At 36.2% G+C, this 21286-nt stretch overlaps 1 long non-coding RNA gene across 1 annotated transcript in view; it reads left to right on the plus strand.

The window, feature by feature from the left end:
* LOC112136615 overlaps positions 1–11501 on the plus strand; it is a 28992-nt gene extending 17491 nt beyond the window's left edge. Inside the window, exons 3-4 of the long non-coding RNA XR_002917386.2 lie at positions 8307–8381; positions 11317–11501. This is a non-coding gene — a long non-coding RNA (uncharacterized LOC112136615). The remainder of the gene's footprint in view (positions 1–8306; positions 8382–11316) is intronic.
* Positions 11502–21286: the final 9785 nt, after the last annotated feature.

Genomic DNA, 21286 nt, shown 5'->3' on the forward strand with positions numbered 1-21286 from the left:
AAAGAGACAATTAATACTACTCCTTCAGTCTTTGCTAGAATCACATATAAGAATATTTTTAATGTATGGGCGCTGGTGGTTAAGAGGTTGAATAGTCGGCCTCTGATCGTGGACCGCGTTGTCTGCCCGCGTGTTGGAGTGTGTGAATGGGACAGTGACTGTGAAACACTTTGAGTCTGAAGATAGTAAAGTCTTATATAACGACCGGGAATCTCAGGAAAACTCGCAATACAATGAAATTCACGATACATGACTCGATAGTATCTCAATATGGCACACATTGTAATAATCATTATATTATATTGGTAATGTTTGACTATTTTTAACATTAACATACAATTTTAAGTAAATACTAATCTGTCTTTACAATTATAACATACTTTTTAAGGTAACTAATAAACAAAGCTTGTCTGCAAAGAGTATATCAAATGGTCCTCTCAGTTAAAAAAACAACAAATGTGGAAATAAAAATTCCTGATGCTGAATTTTATTTAATTTTATGTCAGATAATTAATGATTATTAAGGCATAATATGAACTTTCAGCCTGTTAATATAATATGATCATTGTTAATTACAGTGCTGGTCTCCATATGAATTTCACCTCCTTTTATTAAAATTTCCTGCACTTTTCTTTGATAATCAACACTTTTGTCACGATCCCCGCCCCTCTTCCCCTCCTGTTTGCTGTGAGATCTTTGTTTACACTCTCTCTTTAGCTTACAGCCCCTCACACCCCCAACCTAGCATTTACTGTTGCAACCAAAATGGCGAACAAGTACAGTTTCAAATTATATTTGTAGAACTAATCATCTACAAGTGGAGACATCTTGCACTTTTTTCCCTGATTCACAACGATATAAATAAAGAAATATTCACAAATACAATTTTAAGCTTAATTCTTTTGATATATGTCCTCAATCATCTAAAAAATGACACAAAAGTTGTTAAAACACCAAAACCACTTTATTATTATTATTATTATTATTGGGTCTTTAAAAAAGTTGCATGGTCAGGCATACCTGTTTCTTTACACTTGCACATCCTTAACTAAATAAGTTTTTGTTTGGAAAAGACTGATACAGAACATAATAAAGATAATAAAGATAATAAAGACAAAATGCCACGAAAACAAATAAATAATAATAACTTAACTAAAACCCTTTGAATCATCTCTACTTGTGGTAATTTTGTGGTTAAAAACCATTACCTCCTGTATGCTCTGCTCACATAAAGCAAACATGGATTAACCAAAAAAAAAAAAACCCTTTCAAACTATAAATGTCAGGAAAGACACAAATATAGAAAATGTGACTGATCAGTTTCACTTTGTTCTTCTCTAAAATCTGCAGAGAAAGTTATTAAAGTCAAGTTTAGCGTGATTTATGTTTTCCTCTGCTTCACTCAGCAGCTAAATGTGTGCTGCAAATGTTCTGGTGCTTTCTCTGATATAAAGACCTCATCAGCAAATCTGATTTATTCAGGTTTTCATTTCCGAACTGAAGCTTCCCATATGAATCTGATTCAGTTTGGTTTGAAAGTTATGAAACAAACTTCTGCTGATTGACTGTAACGATCTTTATCCCCTCGTCCTCTTTGATTAACTTAAAACAATAAGAGTTTGTCTCTCCTCGGTAAATCTCTTCAATTAAATTCTTCAGAACTAAAGCTGTTTCCAAACAGAATGTAACATAATTACGTGTTTTAAAAAATATACACTTTTAAACTAAATTTAATCGGAGTTTAAAGCTTCTTTAAGTCTGTTGACATCAGTTATAATTTGATTACACTTATTACAGGAAAGCTTAAACTCTTTCTCAGAATTTGTTTTACTATTTTCACATATGTACTCTGCTTCTAATTTAATTTAATTAAAAAAAAACATTTTAAAATGCTGCTGCTGTGAGAACAGCCCTAACTAGATATAAAACAAACATGAGAAGATTAATTAAAAATGAAGACAGTCTATGTATTTGAAATATATCGTATGTAACTGGCTCAGTGGTCTGGTGCAGGAGTGTCTGCCCCGTGACTGGAAGGTCGTTAGTTCAAATCCAGGCCGAGTCATATCAAAGAGTCTATATATTGAAAACAGAGGTGTATTACTACAACATTTTATAAAGCTTTGATAGACTATAACTTAAAAGGCAAGATCTCAAAATGCAGGAGTCACCATAAAGTCAAAGTGGGAAATTAAGGGATAAAAGAATTTTCCAAAATACAAATATGTTAAAATGTAGCAGATTTAAATGTTAAAATACAAGTAAATGGAACATGAAAGAAAACTTGACAACAGAGTTCACAGTAACAGAAATGAGGAATTGATCTTGATGAGCTTCATGGTGCCACTCTAGTGTTGGGACATTGAAATAGGGTCAAACTGATTACTAATCTGAGAATTAATCTGAAGTCAAAACTGTATCTGTGCCTCGGATGATGCTGCTGTATTCCAGAGCAGAGGAACGTAGAATAAGAACCTTTCTGTCAAATATATTATTCTCTAGACTTGTCTGAAATGATCTGAGGAGAAGTCTTCTTTCAGAGGAAAGTGTGGAAACATCCTGCAGAGAGAGGAAGAGTTCCAACTCTGACAGATCTTCTGCATCCAGTGATGGAAATGTCTTCAGTAGAGAACTGATGTCAGAGACTTTCTGCGTTGATGTAAGTTCTCTCTATAAGATTGGCGATGTTCAGCTGCTGCTGCACCCCAGAGGTGTAGAGGGTTCTCCACCCACGTCTAGAAGACTGTGGCAACCAGAACAGAAGGTATAAACTCAAATGTTCGTCATTGAAATGAAACAACTTGTATGGCACGTGGGATCGATTCTAAAATATACTTTGAGACGAAAAGAGAAAAAAGTTCATTGTTCTTTGTTAATTAAAAAAAAAAAAGTTCAATCTTTAAAATAAACTTTCAGCTTTAAAACCTCAAACATAAGAACCCAAATAACGTCTAAAACTTTATAAAAGTGTCATATATTTTATGGGATTAAGTTTTATCAAATAAAAAAATGTATTAAGTTTTCTAAATTACGTGTCAGCTTTGTCAGCCTGCAGCACCATTTTTAGAAAAACTTGTGGAGAACTAAACTTTCAATGAATGCAAATTCTTTGTAATAAAGCAGAATATAAATGACACTTCACTTTGGAAGAACATATGGATATTTGGGCGTACGTATGTGAGCATGTCCTTGAGCGTGAGGGGCTTTCGGGAGGCGGTGACAGCATTCATCACGTCTTTTCTATTGACTAAAGAGCTATATTGTAATTTCAAAGTAAAAAATGATGCAAAGTCTAATGCTCCTGCAGCACACTGCATTTAAAAGTCATTATTCACCAGTAACTTGTCACTATAGGCTTTATTAGCATCTTTCTGGCAGCTTAGGGCTGTTTGATGCTGATACCTGTGTAATCAGAGTGGGGAGGGTGCTGATTTTGGCTTGTCTGCGCTGTGCAGATGGCGGCTCTAACCTTTTATTATCTCTGCCAGTAAAAAAAAAAAAGAAAAAAGACCCAAAGACAAAGGTAACGCAATCACACAGAAAGTAATTAGCACTAAGCTCTGTGTATTGTTGAACAACTTGTGTAATTACGTAAGAATTTCCTGACAGCTTGTAACGTCATTATTTTAGAAGAACCCATTATCTATCCCTGACTTTAATGACTACGAGGTTCACTAATAGGCTATGGCATCAGAGGAACGTTGTAGAGGGAGAAAGATAGCAAAACAATAAACCAAAAAGACAATAAATTACATATAGTTGTTACAGAAGGAATCTACAAAAGATACACTATATTACCTAAAGCATTGGCTCACCCATCCAAATGATCAGATCCAGGTGTCCAAATCACTTGGCCTGGTCAAAGGTGTATGAAATCAAGTTGTTTTTATAAACATTGGTGAAAGAATGTTCCACTCTCAGGAGTTCAGTGAATTCCAGTGTGAAACTGTCTTAGGATGCCACCGGTGAAACAAATTCAGTTGTTACTTTTACTAAATATTCAGTCAACTGTCAGCTCTATCACAACAAAATGGAAGAGTTTGGGAACAACAACTCAATCATGAAGTTCTAGGCCACCTAAACTGATGGAGAGAAGTCAGCGGATACTCAAAAGTGTGAAGACTTTCTGCACAGACAATTGCTACAGAGCTCCAAACTTCATGCAGCCTTCAGATTATTCCAAGTACAGTTCGCAGAGAGCTGCATAGAATGGGTTTCCATGGCCGGGCAAGTGCAATGCAGAGCGTCGATGCAGTGGTGTAGAGGACGCCGCCACTGGACTAGACTCCAAACCCAGACCAGTCTGGGTTTGGAGTCTTAAAGAGAACGGTACATTTCAGACTGCATTGTGCCGAGTGGGAAACGTGGTGGAGGAGGAATGATGGTGTGGGCTTGTTTTTCAGGAGTTGGGTTTGGCCCCTTAGTTCCAGTGTAGTCAGAATCTGTGAATATCTTTCTAACTGAACTGGAAGCTTATTGGTTTTCTTAACGCAACACGTTTTACATTCTTACAATAAATGTCTTACAATATAGTTTTCACGTTTGTACAATAAACTATATCGTTAGAACAATATATTATTTTTTTGTAAGAACATGAAACGTTCTTTGTAATATGGTTTAAATGTGAAAATTATATTGTAAGAATTTGATATTATATCATATAAATAAGAAAGTTATATTGTTAGAACAATAAATTTTCGCATTATAATGTCGTGCAAATAAACATTTTTTTAAATACATTTTTTAAATATGGTAGTGCAGTATAATAAAGCTGTTCCTGTTCCTTAACCCTAAAGCACGGGCAATAACACTTAAATAAACAAACACTTCTTTACTTCCCAATTTTCTTTGAGCATTTATGTCAAATGGGTCAATATGAAAGACATTACCAATGTAAAGTGAATATTGGTTCAAAGCCGCATGAAAAGCATTTTTTTCCATGACAAAATCCGCTGATTCATGAGTGCACAAGCACTTCAGCACAGCGTCACAAGGCTGCTTTTCTTCACTTCAGAATCTTCTAGTATCTGGTTAACGGTTAAGGAAATATGGTAGTCAAAAGAATGTCAACACTGTAGCTAAAGTTCTGATGTTAAAGCCCACTTTAACGAAAATCCTGTTTTTGTAGGGTTTTATCTCATGAAGAAGGACAAAAATGTAAGAAAACTGTGTTTTTCCGAAGAGTTCTTTATTCAAATCTTGAAGAATCAGGAGGAAATAAAAACCTGCAGTTTGAAAAAGCTTGAGTTTATGACGCAACTGCGTTGGGTGGGCTATAGTCTCCTTGCTCCACTACAATTCTTATGAATTGAGTTGGAGACGAATAGATCAAATTAATGTTTTCATTTTCCTCGACTGAGCTTTCATCTGTCTCAAAACTATACGTTTGGATAGCTCAGATTTCACTTTATGGCTACGCTGTTGTTAGCTTGGGGTAGTGAGGGGCTGTAAGCTAACGATAAGAGAGAGTAAACAAAGGGATTATGGGAAAAAAGTGGTGGCTAACTTCTGCAGCAACAGTCTCACCCATGACAGGCTTTTTTATTTGACATAATTGTAATTAAAAGACCATTGGGAATGATTTTGTAATGGATGAAAATGTAGTTGGAGTGAGACTTTATAGGGTTAAAAGTAGATTAAATTAAAGTAACATTTATTTTTTTATTAAGAGGTGGATACTTTTACTGTTTTTAGGGCTGTTTTAGGAGTGCCACTATAAACCAGAGCTTGCGTAGGATCATAGTGAAGAGTGTTAAGTTCAGTGCCGTCAAACAAAGCGGGCCGTACTGGCTGACATCACCCTTTCTGGGGTTGGCGGTGCTGCCCGCTCTGACACTCACAGTTCAGTCCACACATTTTCAGAGCCAGGGGTCCCGCCCTTTTGGAGGAAAAAGCTTGCAGTTCCTCCCATCTGTCATCAGCTCCGCGGCCAAATGAGCCTGTTCTTTAGCGGGAGCCAACAAGATGGATGGAGCCACTTCATCACGCCTGCATGAGGCACAATGGAAGCACTACACTGCATGCCTATTTGACAGCCAGACATCCCCCACTGTGACTCCCTATGGTTACCATCAGGGCAATATAGAGTTCAGATAATTCCTGAGCAGATCTGCCACTGTGGCTGCAAACTTACTTTACTGACTAATTATTTACACTTATTAGAGCACCCGTGAAGACTTACCCTCCGACTGTTATGTAGCAGCGGAAGTTGTGTTGTTTTTGTTAGAATTTTTTCCTTTAATTAGTTGTTTACTTGTGTTAATTATTAATAAGAAAGTTCCAGATCAACTTGACATATTAATATCCAACTATTACGTGTTAGAAAAAAAATCTAAAGAAAGTTTGTTCAAAACCCTCCTTAAAATTGATCATAACACAGATAATTTATTCAAACAAAATGATACAAAATCAACTATTTTTTCCAAATGGATAAAAAAAAATGTTTTCTCTGATTGTTGTCTAATTTTCTGTTCTATAATATAATTCTAATAGTCATCTGCCTCAGAAGCATCAGATGTGTCTCGGTTGGAGTGGCAGATTGTTCACTGATCAGTCTTTAGCGGTTTGATTTCCCAAAACTCTTGAAGAAGCCAAAGCGTTCTTGAGCCAGGGACTGATCTGAAGTTACCTTCATGGCAGTTCGGCAAAGGTAGAAAAACTGGCAAGCATTTAAAAAAAAAATGTGCCAGAAAAATCTTCAAATTTAGTCTGTATGTGAAAATACACCTAAAGAACATTTGATCAAACTAAAAACGAAAAATAACATAAAATAATACCCTTCAGCCACTGATATATAAATGAGGATTTTGTTTTTAGTTGAAAGATAAATTTCACTCTATTCTCTATTTGTAAATGACTTCACTGAGTGTTTCTGCGTACTCAGAGCCGTATTGATTACATTTTATGGAAATATTTATTTGCATTATAAACTGCCACTGTATTCAAAATGATTTCCCTAAAAATATCAATGAATGCACAAAAGATGCACTGTGAAAAAAACCTGTGATTCTTTCAGTCACATTAGTTTCTCTTGTTTTTACACAAATAAATTAAATATCCCAAACTAGTATCAAGCTGTAGTTTACGACAGTCTATTTACATATTATGTCTTTTATTTTAGATCAGCTCTGAATGTAAATCTGGAACTCATCACAAACAAAATAACATTTTTTTTTTTAGTTTAATTCCACCTTTCTTTGCTTCTGTACTATTTTCAATGATCATATTTTTAATGCAACATGTTTTTATGTAATTTGTAGAAATATCAGGGTCTGGTCTAGTTGTTTTGTTTCCTTGTTTTATTTTATTCTGGATTTCTTTGCTATTAAAGTTCCTATCTTTTGATCTATTTTCAAGGAATTCTCAGTTGACTTTTAATTATAATTGTACTGTTTTTAGCCACAAGAAAAAAAAAAAAAAAGAACATGTTGTTTTCTAGAACACAGTTTCTACAGAGCGGAAGCAATGTTTTAAGGAACTGTTACCACAGAGGAAGCCTGCTCATCATCATTCTACTTCCACACTTTCCCACTAGCTTACAGCCCCTCATAACCTCAATCTAGCATTACTGGCACAACAAAAACTGATAAGCGATACTGGAGAAGTCCAGTTTTGATCCAGATAACAGTTCGGATGAGGATCAGGTTGTCTACAGGAGTCATCAGGATAGAGCAGAGCAGGAAGCTTGTGGCTCTCCATTGTAGCTTCTACGTCACACCTGCACCTGATCCTTTTTTTATTGAAATCTTTTTATATTTTTTACATATCTATTACTGTGTGTTGTATTAACATGTCCACATTGAAAGTGAGTTGTACCTAAATTTCGTTGTAACGGCTACAATGACAATAAAGGCATTCAATTCAATTTTTCAAACACAATTTTTCACCTATTCCTGATTCACAATGATTTGAATAACGAAATACTCAGAAACACAATTTTTTGCTTAATTTTATTTATGCATGTCCTCCATTATGAGAAAAATGTCATAAAATCACGATAAAAACACTATTTTTACTGGAGTGGGTTTTTAGCTCAATTTTAGATTTGTTTTCTTGACCTTTTTTCAACTTCCTGTTTTATTTTGTTAAATTCTTCTCTTTCATGAGCTGTTTCCTGTCTGTACCAACACTTAGCTGCTGATAATTGCCTCAGCTGTGTTCACTTTAACACCTTAGATTGCAGAAAAACCTTGAATTCTCTTTTCTTGATGTGACCTGCTGAACGCATTTCTGTTTACATGAGCTCTAAGCATTTAGTTTTTTTCTATTTTTTTGTCTTTTTAAAATGTCATTTAAACACTCCTCAGGGTTGCCTCCAACTTCCTGCGTTTGGATCCTTTGCATGAAACCCCTTTGTGACACGAGATTGGAAAAGAAATGAGGTTTGTGCCCACATAGTTTCACAGCAACAAAAAAACACCAAACTGATGTTAAGGATTTATCAAAACACTAAAGACATTTGTTTTTCTTCTGCATTATGAACAAGGTAACGCTTTTGTAGTTTGTATTCACAAAAATGTGCATTGTCTGCTTTCATGAGTTTTATTAATGTTTTCTTTTTGCATTTTGGCTTCCAGTCTTGTTGTTCTGCGTTTACTTTTTGTGACAGTCGACAAACTGCTTCTACTTTTGTTTATTAAGTTGTGTCTAAAGTAGCACTTTAAATAATGAAGTTTTCTATAACTCAATGTAATTGTCATGTAAATCTATCGATGATCCACCTTGAATGGAGGAAAAGGTTCAGAGGAAGTGCAGAAATCCTGTCTTGTGCTGATGCTGAAAGACGAGTTCTACACTGGAGCCAAGTTCAGTGGGTTTTTTTTTAAGTCGCTCTTGATGGAATTGTGGTTTCAGCTGAAATGAAGTCACGTCTCTCATTCGGCTAAAGCCGGTTATGACTTTTCCAGCTCCCATAATTTAAAAAGTCGCCTATAATTTCCATCCGTATCTGAAGCTTAAAGGTTTTCAGAATAAAGGCGTCCACATCTCACACTGATGACCAGACATTTAAACAGCAAGAACATGTATTTTTGTTTAAAGTCTGCTTTTGTTTTATGCTGGAAAAAGATCCTCTTTATCTGTTGCTCATCTTCATATTCAAGTGGTTTGAGATTTATTTTTGTTTTGAAAAAGCTGCTGTTCACCATCCGTTTGGATTTAAATATAAAAACAATCTTACCTCACACAAAGAAGAAATACTTCTGATTTCAACTGAGAGATTATCGTGATGGCTCAACAGGTTTTACTACTTGACGTAAATGTATTTGTTTCCTCTTTTCCCATGAGAGGATGAAGAGTGCACCGTGAGGAGCATCAGCACCTTCTCACCGTCACACTGCAACAGCAAACCTCTTAGAAATGAGTGAAAAATTCTTCCCCAAGTGAACAAATTTTTTAGATAGGCAGGAAAATCAGCCAAAGGGGAAAGAACAATTTTCTTACTAAGAATTCTTATTTTAAAAAAATGTCGTCACAAAAACACGTTTACTCAAACTAAGATTATTTTGCTTTTTGTTAGTCGTTTATTTTGGACAATTCATGGAAAACAATAAAAACTAAAGAAAACAACAAAACAAAATTGTTTTTAAAAATTATGGATAAAAATAAATGACCTCAATATGTTCGAAAGTTTGAAAAAGTTAAATCTTTTTAAATAATAATATATCTTAAGTTTATGCAGTATAATCTATATCAAACACGGGCATTAAGTAGCTTTTGTTTTCATCAAACATCTGCCCACACAATCATACACACAAAATTCTACACACAAACACGTATATGTATACAAATATACCAGCTTTACCATTCTTATACTTTCCCTGTCCATAAAACTTAAAAAAAACTGTATTCATAAGATTAGTTTTCTTGCAAGACCATTTTTATTGTCTTAATTAAATTCTACATTTGTGTTTATGGCAACATAAACAATAAAATAGAATTTATAATATAAACTCAAGGTCTAAATATCAAAACAATAAAGAAAACATCTGTCATTTTGAAGAATTAAAATTAAAATAGAAATTGTGAACTTGACCCATTTTTACTTAAAAATGAAATGATTTGGAAAATACTAAAATTGACCACAGAAAACATTTGAGATATAAGGACCATTCCCTCCAAGTTGAAAAACTGTAAGGAAGAAGAGTTTTGTGCTTTATGTTGGTGAGGGCTAGAATGGCTTTATTTTCTGACTTTAAGACACTGAATTAAACCATAAATAAGACTTCTTTAAAAGATCTTAAAGAGTTTTGACTCCTAAGAAAAACATGGAAGTAAAACTTTTATATGATATCAAGTGTAAGATGTAAAATCAAAGGTTTTGGGATTGCCCAAATTATGTTTCAAAAATATCTTCAGCTGCAAATATAAAACTCCTTGTATGACAAACTACAGAAAGCGTTCCACCTGCTCAGCAAGGACGCACAAAAAAAATGCATTTCATAAAATTACTTTTTTTTGGACAATTTTTAGCCTATAGATAGATTCATTTTTGTAAACTTTTTTAATTTTATTTTGCTAGTAATTTTCTTGCAGGTCAGTCAGTCTATATTTGTGTTTATACACTTCTTAAACATTTGAGTTATTTTTTTTTGGCCCAATTCATGTGAAGACATTTTTTGGGGTTAGTTTTTGGAGCAGTACTCATTTTTCGGGTTGTGATTTAACCCAATTTCTTTTTTTTTTTTTTTCCTTGAATTTTTCATTTTTTCTCAAGTTAAAATCAAACAAATTTGATCCCTTTTGAGTTGGATTGTGGAGTTTTTAGTGTGTAGCTCCTTGATGGACCAATCTTAGTTTAATCTTTTTTTATAAGAATTGTGAACATGATTAATCGTTTTAGTCTCTAATAAAGAACATTCTTTGCTTTCTGAAGTAATTCCCTTTTACAGCTGCCCAAACATAATTTGTATGTTTCTCAAATGATTACACACTATCTATTCATCTATCGATGTTGAAATATATATTTTAATTAAAAAAAATACAAAAATTCTTCCATTCTGACCTATCGGATCACAAAACCGTCTCGTCCAAATTGGCCAGTGCAGTTCTGTGCTCGTCCTCTCTAAGTTGTGGGTATAAAATCCGGCCTTACAGTGGTGGGTGGACAGGAAAGGATTAGAAAGCTTAGCCTTTTTTGCTGGAGCATAATACACCGCAAATCTGATTCCTACCTGTGTAATGAGTTTTGACTATTTCTTGAGCTCTGTTAGACTTCAGCCATTGAAGGATTTTGTTTTTACTCCCCCTTCTTCCTGAATGTCTGTAGAAATCTATGTTTTTGTGCAGTTTAGTCATGATTTATGCTCTTCACTGCAGGACGATTCTGCTAAAACTGAAGAGCTTATTTGCACTCATGAACAAAGTCGATCCAAGCTTGTGGTGGAGTATTCGCCAACAAAGAATCTTCTCTTTTACACGTGTTACTCGTTTCCTTGTATTTTCTAGGTTTGGACAGAAATGAGGTGAGAAGACTTGAAAAATAAACTGTGGTGTAAAAACAAGCTGTTTTAAGCATCTGCTCTGCACCGTCTGTGCAAACAAGTCTGTCTTTTGGTCAGATATATGAGGACTTGGGATTAAAATACTCATAGCTGAGAAATAAACAGCAATAAAATGTATGTTTTTTTGGCTACAAACTACTACCGATCCATGACTCCCTTTAGACTTTTGGAGCAAAGTTTGATTGCTGTGCCAAAATAATCCCAAAAATCACATTTTTTAATAAAAATGTGTTTTCTGCCGGTTCAAAGCAATCCAGTTATTTTATAGCTCACTGAACATCTGATCAAAATTTTAATTTTTTCCACTGTTTTTCTCATTTGTTTCCATTTCAATTTCACTAATGGTTGAATAAAACGAACTTTTCAAAATGTGGTTCTCCCTTCCACTTTTGTCTTTCTTTTAAACAAGAAAAAAATAACTTTATTAAAGTCATTTAAGTCATTAAAGAAATAGTCTCAAACTTCTTATTTTCTCCTCAAAAAAATCTTTCTAGCTAATTTTCTTTCAGCCTGAAACCACCAAAACTCTCCCCAGTAATTCCCATATTTCCTGATTTAGCATTTTTAATTTAGAGAATTATATCCAACACCTCCCAGGTGTGCGGTAAGCAGGGATTATGCTCACAGGGAAACCGCTAAGTCACACATAAGGGATTTGGTCACCAGTGTGAGAAAAGAGCGCACATGTATATTTACTCAGATCTTCTTATCGGGTTGTAATCCTCGACTTTGATAAGATTTTTCGATGACTGGGGAGGTTTGTGCTTCGCTTCACCCGACTTTGTCTCCTGGGAAGGAGGAGACGGAATAAAATGTTTATCTACGAGAAAAGTTATTGTTGAAATGAATCTTTTTCTGTGTTCTCCTCTGTAAATCAGATTGTTGTTGAGCAGATTTCTTAGATAATGCAGGTGGTTATGAGTCTGGCGGTTTGGCTCTCTCGTAAAATCAATGTTGGTGGTTTTATGTTTTAGGAAGCAGGAGGGATCTGGTGTCGTACTGAAACGCTATTTAATCCAGTGCTTTCTCAGGAAACTGGTTTCAGTGTGTGATCAGCATCATCCACACTCGTCATGAATGCATTTGACCCAAAATATTAAACAGAAAAAAATAAAATAAAATAAAAGCAAACATCTGAGATTTACTGACTCCTGTCAAGACAGTCATTGGATCAATAAAGAAAACTGTAGTTTAGTTCCTGCCAACTGTAAACTGATAGTTTTTCATTGGATCAACATTATCCTAATCTTTTATGTATGAGAGATTATGCCCAACAAGGTGTTCTTTATCACAGATTAATGGGTGTGTGAACCATCCATTAGTTTGTGACCACAAAGAGAGTCCTCCCACTCATATTAGGGTTACTTACAAAAAAATTATATAACATCAAATATTAATACTTAATAAACATATTTCTTAACGCTAAAATTGTTTTTCACAAGACGTGGACTATTCAATGCGCAGTGTAAAGCGTTGTCATAGTAACAGATACTGAGTAGGAGTGTAGGGCAAATAGATTTGGTGATTTATCGCGATATTTCATTTGGCGATACTCTATCGATTTTAAAATGCTAACAAGATGATATTTGTTTGTGAGCATCCTTCAGAGTTACTTTTTTCCAGCTAAACCGACTAGTAGGCATCAGATTCTACTTTGAGCAGCTTTATATTGCACCAGAACAAGATCTTGAACCAGTTTGAGTTAAATGTTCAGTCTCATTGGTTCAGTCAGGCTCGTAGTCTTTGTTGTTATGAAAGTACTACTTAGTGTGACTTAGTTTTCTTTCCAAGTCATACATACAAAAAACATTAAACTGTTCTGGTACAGTCTTGCAATATATCACAATTTCTATCATATCGTGGGATTTGTATTGCACTACATATTGTATCACTGGATTCTTGCTAACATAAACCCCTAGTACTGAGCCTGCACTGACCTTGCTCTGTGTTGTTTGTGCTGCACATCATGCTGCATCATTTCAGAGTGAAAATTCACCTTTTACAACTTGTTTTTGTCCAGATGAAGTAAAAGTTTGTTGCTACAAAAACTGTCCTTAAAGAGTTTCCTAGATTGCTTATATTGCAAGAAATATCCACCATTTACTCTAATCAAATCAACAAAGAATTTCTCTCACTAATTAATAATAAAATTATTTATTAACAAGTATTTATTCTTGATCAAGCAATATGGAAAGGCAACATTGGTGTTTAGTAGTAGAATTTAAGAGATACTGGCATGTCCATCATATGCTCCGTTTCCATTACACACAGACGTGCAAAACTTTATCAAAATATTAGAAATTTGAAAAAATAATAATAATAATAATTTAATTATCATAATTATGTGTATTACCACAAGCCAACTGTCACAATAAGTCATTAAACACAGTGACGGATGTGAACAATACTTTGATTTACAGCAGATTGAAATTTCTGCCACGGCACTACCCCTCACCGTCATCATCAAAGGAGACGTCGGCGTCTTTTTAGGCCGTGGAACAGCATGCCACATGTAAGTGACAATAGAGGAGCTGTGGATCAAATCACATTACTCATAAAAAGCGGTTTTCATACATGCGTAGCTCAAAGCACTTTACAGTTCAAAACAGCAACACAAAAGTTCAAATAAAACCCAATCCACCGTTTACCCTCCCCCCTCCCCTCCAGTAGCACATGCATCACATGACCCCACGCACAATCAATACTTATAGAAGTAACTTCTAAAAGGAAATGTAGGCTTGGCTCTGCTGTCAGGAAACAGTTTTTGGGAATCTCTTTATCCAACAATTCCTCAACCTACTTCTTGAGTGGTCGTTTGACGTTCCTGCTCCTGCCAGTAGAGTCATTTATGGTTTTGTTCCTTCAGTGGAAAAGTCCTGATCTGGTCCTTTAACTAGTTTCAACTGGTCTAGGTCTCCATGTGGGTTAATGTAGCAATGCATTCATCAATGTGTCCAAACACAAAGTATAAAAGTGCTACAGAAAACATTATTTTTCGCACATAATTTTCAGAATACGTGCGGCCAGTTCTGAACTTTTTTATGGTCGCATGGACTTGGAGGACGGGTTAGTGTTGGAGGCACTTAAAATGCAATGCAACAATGTGCAACCTGGCTGCACGTAAAGACGTACAAATAACATCAGACTTTTTTTATATGCACCACATTCCGATCAATAGTCATCTATCTTGATTGGAAGGAAAATTTGATCCACTTGAGTCTGATTGGGTCAGAGTTTTCTGAATGGCTTTATTCTGATCGTTTATTCCGATTACTTAAACGCAGCTTTTCATGAGGTTGTTCAAATACTTTAGAAAATGTCTCAGATCCAACTTCTAGGAACTTCCCTCGCAAAAATGTTGACTTTTTTTTTAAAACCATGGCTGCTGTCATGTGCGTGTTATTTTTTTTTAACAGTTCACAAATTTTGACAATAGATGTCTCCAAATCCCTCAAGCTGGATCCACTCAATGTGGTTTTAAATTTCATGCTGTTCCCATGGTGCAGTGGTCACAAGTCATAACAGGCTGTCAGACACTCTAAAATTGCTTCCTGCTGCACCATTGCATACAAAAAAAAAAAAAAAGCTGCTCTCCTCACATCATGTGCAAACGGGGTTCATAACAGTGAGTTTGCTTTTGATTCTGTAAACACGTTTGTGGAATAACTCACTAAGTTTATTCTTAAACTAAATATTTAGTGAAGTCTTTGGGATCCCTGTGCTGTGACTGAACACTGATTATCAACTGAACTTCCTCTTCAACAATGGAGAGATAAACAGTGTTGCCAGCGAGCAGCAGCGGCGGTGGCGGCGGCGGGGATAATGCAGCGCGAGCTCCGAGGTGCTCTGCAGTGTTTTGCTTGTTTTTCCTCATGACTGCCCAAGAGTGCTGTGAACACACGGCTGTATACAAGCGGTTAAACATTATTCCTCTATGGAGACTTGCTTCATGAAAACAAAACTGACAAGAAGACAAAGGGCGTCCTCCATCTTGTTACATTGTTTGCCCAAACTGCTGCAGAACAGACCAACCTGGATCCCTGCGATAAAACTCGTCCAGCAACTGGATTGCTTTTTTTTTCCCAGGTATAATGTCCTGCAGTAGCTCAGGGAGAAAGAAGTGACACAAAAAAGATCAATGTTCTGATAAGCAGTGTTGAAATGACTCGTTTTGCGTTTTGGAGTGAGTGATGCTCATTGCATATCCACCCATCTGCACAGCTGATGGTTGAAGCATAATGAGAGCTGCAAAGACAAAGCGTTGAGGGGCTCTGCTCGCCTGTATCATCGCTCCAACTTTGAAGGGTACGTCTCTCATCCGCTACCTCCAGCTGGTGCCTCCAACCTCCTGGCACCGCCTCAGCTGCTGGTGGCGGTCCGGGGCTCGGGGCTGTGGCCCGTGCAGTCATCGCACACAGGCAGCAGATGAGCCAAGTGCACACAACAACAGCCGTACACGCACATGAACACACAGAGCAACGAGCATATGCATCGGTTTTTAATCATTTCTAATAGCCCCACTGCGGTTCGCTTCCCGCCATTTGTTTTTTAATCTACATATATGTATTTGTTTGCCCTTGAAAGGACAATTTTGATTACATTTGGCTTTAAAATCAAGATAAAAATTTTGAAAAAATGGGAAAGCACACATTTTATTAGTCCACAATCAACTCATCTTTTGTCCGTCTAGTTCAGGGGTCCCTGGAATGCGAGAGAGTTTGGTCGCAAGAAAAAAAAAAATTCCACCTCCAAGTTCAAGGTTTTTTTATTTGCCATGTTTGCATCAACTTCCATTGAGACATACAGGAATTCTTGTGTCACAGTTTAGATTAAGGGAAGGAATTTCTGTACAAGTTTAAACAACAAGCATGTACACCAGAAAAAATAAAATAAAGTAATAAAGTACAAAAAAGGTGCAGGTTCACTGGAGGACTGGAAGTAGAACAAGAGCAATTAGAAGAGCACCACCCGTATCTTTTTCTGCTTTGTTTCTAATCTGATTCTGAGGGAAGTTTTTTTTTTTTTTTAAACTACTGGATTCTCCATCACATCAGACAAATTATTGACACATCAAGTCACTTGGTCACAAACTTTAAACCCTTCCGCTACTTTCTAAAGCGACTTTGTCGACTCCTAAATTGAAAGCTACCAAAGTTAACACAAAACAAACATATTTTGAAAGGTTTTTTTTGGTAAAGAAAGTTGGTGAGGAAGCAGAAGAGTCTTGACTTCAAAATAAAAGCTGCGTTAAGCAGCCAAAAAACCAGGAGTCTTTACTCCAAATATGAAGTTATTGCGACAGTCGTTACCAGACATAATGCAGAATATTCAGAAACCGACTGAGTGTTACAAAGTTGCTGCTAATTAAGTTGTTCAGATGGTGGAATATGAATGAATTTAGAGAATATTAGTTTTCAGATAGTTTGGGCTTTTTTTTTTAATTATCTGACGCACCTTAAATCCCCTTCCCATGAGAAACATGTTTTTGATGTTTTTAACATGGAAATGTGGCCTTTTTCTGATGATAAAAAAAGAAAATTGAGCTTAAAATTGCATTTTTTTAATATATATTTTTTGTTTTAAATTGTTTTGAATTGGGTGTAGACACAAAAAGGTCACTGGAAAAAGTCTGAAATGTAGCGTCCAAGTAAGCTCCCTTTTCTGCTTCATTACGATACATCCACTCGTATGTGACTAGATCCATGTCGGTCTTTGCAGTCTTTGTTCAAGCTGGTTTTTGGCTCAACATTTTGTGAATAGCTCAATTTTTTTGTTGCGTTGGTATTGTTAGGTCGGGGTTTTGGGAGCGCCCGATGGATAATCAGAAGGGGGCGGGCTTACCCTGCGCCTACTGTGCCGCCCACAACTTGGAGGCAAATTTCTAATAAAGAACTACCACTCTGCAGAAACTATGTCCTAGAAAAGACAAGTATTTTGATTTCACCTAAAACCGGCATGAGGGAATGCTTTTACAATAGATCAAAAAATGATCAAAGTGGGACTTTAAATACAGGCAAAGTTAAAATTTTTACGCTTCCACTTTGACAGTTATGGATTAAGGAAAAATCTGTATAACATTTTATGGTTTCTACATGAAATATACTGTAGAAATAAAGTTCAAAGCAGCTGTAGATTTTTAACAGAAGATGAACTTTAACCTCAAAAGTTAAGAGAAACAGGCAGCTAAACAAACAAACAAAAAAAACCGGACCCCCACTTTAGCTTCGTTGAGGCTGGCCCGTGAAAATATTGCCTGACATTAAACCGGTCCGAGGCCTGAAAACGGTTGTGGACCACTGATCTATGGGATTTTGGGATAATGGACTGAATTTTAAGTCAGCAGTAGTGCACAAATAAAGGAGAATTCCATTGATGAAGCAGAAGAGTTAAACAATGATTGGAGAAATGTGAAAAAGACTGATCAGTTCGTCAAATCAAAAATCCGGCCTAGTCAGCTCCTTCCTCGAGTTACAGTGCACAGTAACTGCCGTGCTGCTGAGCACACACTGTCTTAATGAGTCTTCCTTTTTCTTCTTGCTCATTTCCAAAAATCCCTAATCCTCCTTTGACTTGGCGCATGGCGAAGAGCTTAAATGTTTAAAAAGCTTAGTCCTTCTTTCTTTAACCGCCAATGTTCAACATGTGTCAGAGTGGCAGTTTGCACAATGAAATGGTCGCGGCAAAGTGCAGATCCAACACTTTTGTGCAATTACAGCCCCACGTTCTCTAACACGCTTCAATTAAAGTTTTAGTGCATGGACTGGGCATCTGGCTGTAAGAAGAGGCTCTAAACTGCCACACATTACCACCAATCACACAGACAATTGACCTTTTACTGTTAGTTGTGCATGGAATCAACTGGCTTCACATGTTTAGATCTTTCTTCAGAACAAATAGTTCCCTGTCATTTCAGATCAGCGTGTTTCCGTGATGTTACATAACATCGTGTCCAAGTTTTTGAATCTCTTCTCCAGAAATGATATTCACATGATGATCGCCCATGACACTGTTTGGAATAAATGATCCTTTTGTTTGGCCAATATGATAATAATGTGCTTGACTACTGAGGGTTCGAGGTTGCATAACATGTCTGGTAGCCATACCACGTATCTCTGAGCTCTGCAGCTGCAGGATCAAACATCGGACTGCAGTGCTGCTCAAGAAATGCATGGCAGCTCAAAATCTGAGGTAGATACAGTAGATTCAAATGCATATTTATGTGCAACATTAAAGAACAGGAATTTGAAAATCAGTTGAGGAGACGTTTTTAAAGCGTTGATTTTAAAGGAAGATCTTCTGTACATCAAAAACCCAAACTTTAAGTGCTTAGATGACATTAAACCAAATAGCTGAAGCTCAATCACCTAAATCGTTTATACCTTCTGCAAACTCAGACAGCTTTAGGCTTCCAGTAAAAACATTTTAGTGCCTCTATGATAGATACGTCGCAAATGTAATATTTTTAAAGCAGCAAGAAAACTATTCGAACCAAAATTGAGGACGTCATAAAGTAAACCAGTTCAGTTTACTGACGGCCACAAACTCAGTGTTTTTGGAGAAAAGTCTTTGATATTTGTTTACATTTTTATCTTACCCAAATGCTTCATATTAAACCAATTTCTATGTAAATCATAGAGTAAATAAATATTTTAACAGAATAAAGCTCTTAGAAAATCTTTAGGACTTTGTGAAAAAGCCTCCATGAACTTCATTTGTCAGGTGACATCTATTTTCATCACCACTTTTATCACTTTATTTTTATACCTTTTTTATAATAATAATTAAAAAACATCCAAAGAACAAAAAAAAAAAGTAAACATACCTTATCTTCTAAATCAGGTGAAAAGTATTTTACTTTTCCTCAAAGTTCTGGACTGGTCCGGACAGCAAAACTGTACAAAAGGGCCGGCTGAAGACAACAAGATGGCGCCTAAACATCATTAGCCGGAACAGGAAGTTCACACCCCGTCTCTCCCCATTTCGGTGGAAAACTACTTTTGTTTTTTCCATTAAAAAAAATAAATGAACCAGCGACCCTGATGCTGCATTCACACAGAGTGAAATTTGCCCAGCAGAGGTGGCAGGTTCAATGTTTAGTCAATGGTACAGATGCAAATTGAAGTTCTGTGGTGCGATTTGAGTGACGGGAGCAGCGGTCTGGCAGAAGCACGATTTGAGCGGCGTGAAGTTGCATCACAGCGAAAGTCTCAATTGTCTGAACTTTTGCGAGGTCCCCGCATCACATCTACCTATCAGGGACTCAGCTTTGGGCATGTGATGTTTACAGTGATTCCATCAGTGAGAATAATAATAATCCAATCATGAGAGCATTTTTGTCCTGAACTCCCATCCAGTCCTGGTAACCGGGCTGCTTTAGCCTGTCCCGGTTACTGTTGGGCAAATGCGGAATACACCCAGGTTGTTAGTCTGTTCCACTTTTTTTTTATTACATCCCACACCTCTTTGCATAAGGTCAATTGTGATTGATATATTGTCCACCCCTGCCTTAACTCGGGAATCTGAAGAATATATTTTAAACCATGAAATATAAATAACGGTGTATATAATAATGTGATTTATTCTCTAACAGAGTTAACTAAAAATCTCAATCATTTAATTTCACTGTAAAAATGGATGGCTGGAAGGAAAAACATGGTTTATTGTGTAAGGTAAACCTGCTAAATGTGTCAAATAAAACTGTGTTGATACACAGCAGGAAGCTGCAGCTCAGAGACCATCCTTACTGCTCAATTACCTTCTGCATGCATTAAGTAAAATCATTAACTTAATGTTTGCCATGTAAATTTCTGTCATCTGCTTGCTGTTAGTTTACTGATGAGCCTCTCATTTACTGCTCTGCATGACACCGTGAGTTATATCATGCTGCCGGGTTTAAACAGAGGGGCACACAAAAACCCAGTAAAAGTTATGTTTCTTTCTCCAAGTGCAGGTCAAGCAGCGTTTAATCGGGAGATTAAATGAGCACCAAAGTTGGCCGCGTGTGGCGCGGGTTCCCATTAGCTGGACTGACAGCAGAGGGAAATCATCTGCAATAACTGAAATCTCCCCTGAACAATGCAGATGTGCTGTAATTAGCTCATCCTCTCATAATAGCCTAACTATTAGTGGCATGTCGCCATTTGTTATTCAGGAGATTTGCTTTGTTGACTCATTTGGGAGGTAACCCATATGAGTTTTTGATGCAATTACTCATCATTAAGATTTTGGTTGTTGCTGTTGACTCTTCCTGCATGAAGGCAGAGATCAGGAATTAAAGTCCTTGCTGTTTTTCAGGGAGCAGACACAAAATCCATCACGGTTCAAACCTTTTTCTTTTTTTTGACAGCTTGATTAATTACAAAACTGCATCCAGTGGAGACTAAAAACAAGGGGTGATCCAGGGCAGCATTTTTGTTTTTCTTTACATTTCTATGGACGAGGAAATTGTGCAGTAAAAAAATAACTAATCACAACTGACAGAAACTTTTGCAGCTTTAATATTTTACATCCTGTTTTTATACTTCATCCATCCTGACTTCTTGTGGATGATGTACAGAAAAAAGTGAAATGAATTTTTTAGAAAATTATCTTGCTGCGTTATTTGCTCATATTCCAAAGATGGGAATTCTGTTCTGTTCATGGAGCAGAAATTGGATTATCTAAGACAGGAAATACATGACAAGCAGATTACTTTGTTTAGAAGTATTGGTATCACATGAAAATCAGCAGCAATAAAAGACTTGCAGATTTATTTGCTACATAAAAACATTTAAGCACAACCAGAA

This window comes from Oryzias melastigma, linkage group LG16, assembly GCF_002922805.2.
Source record: "Oryzias melastigma strain HK-1 linkage group LG16, ASM292280v2, whole genome shotgun sequence".
NCBI classification, from domain to species: domain Eukaryota; kingdom Metazoa; phylum Chordata; class Actinopteri; order Beloniformes; family Adrianichthyidae; genus Oryzias; species Oryzias melastigma.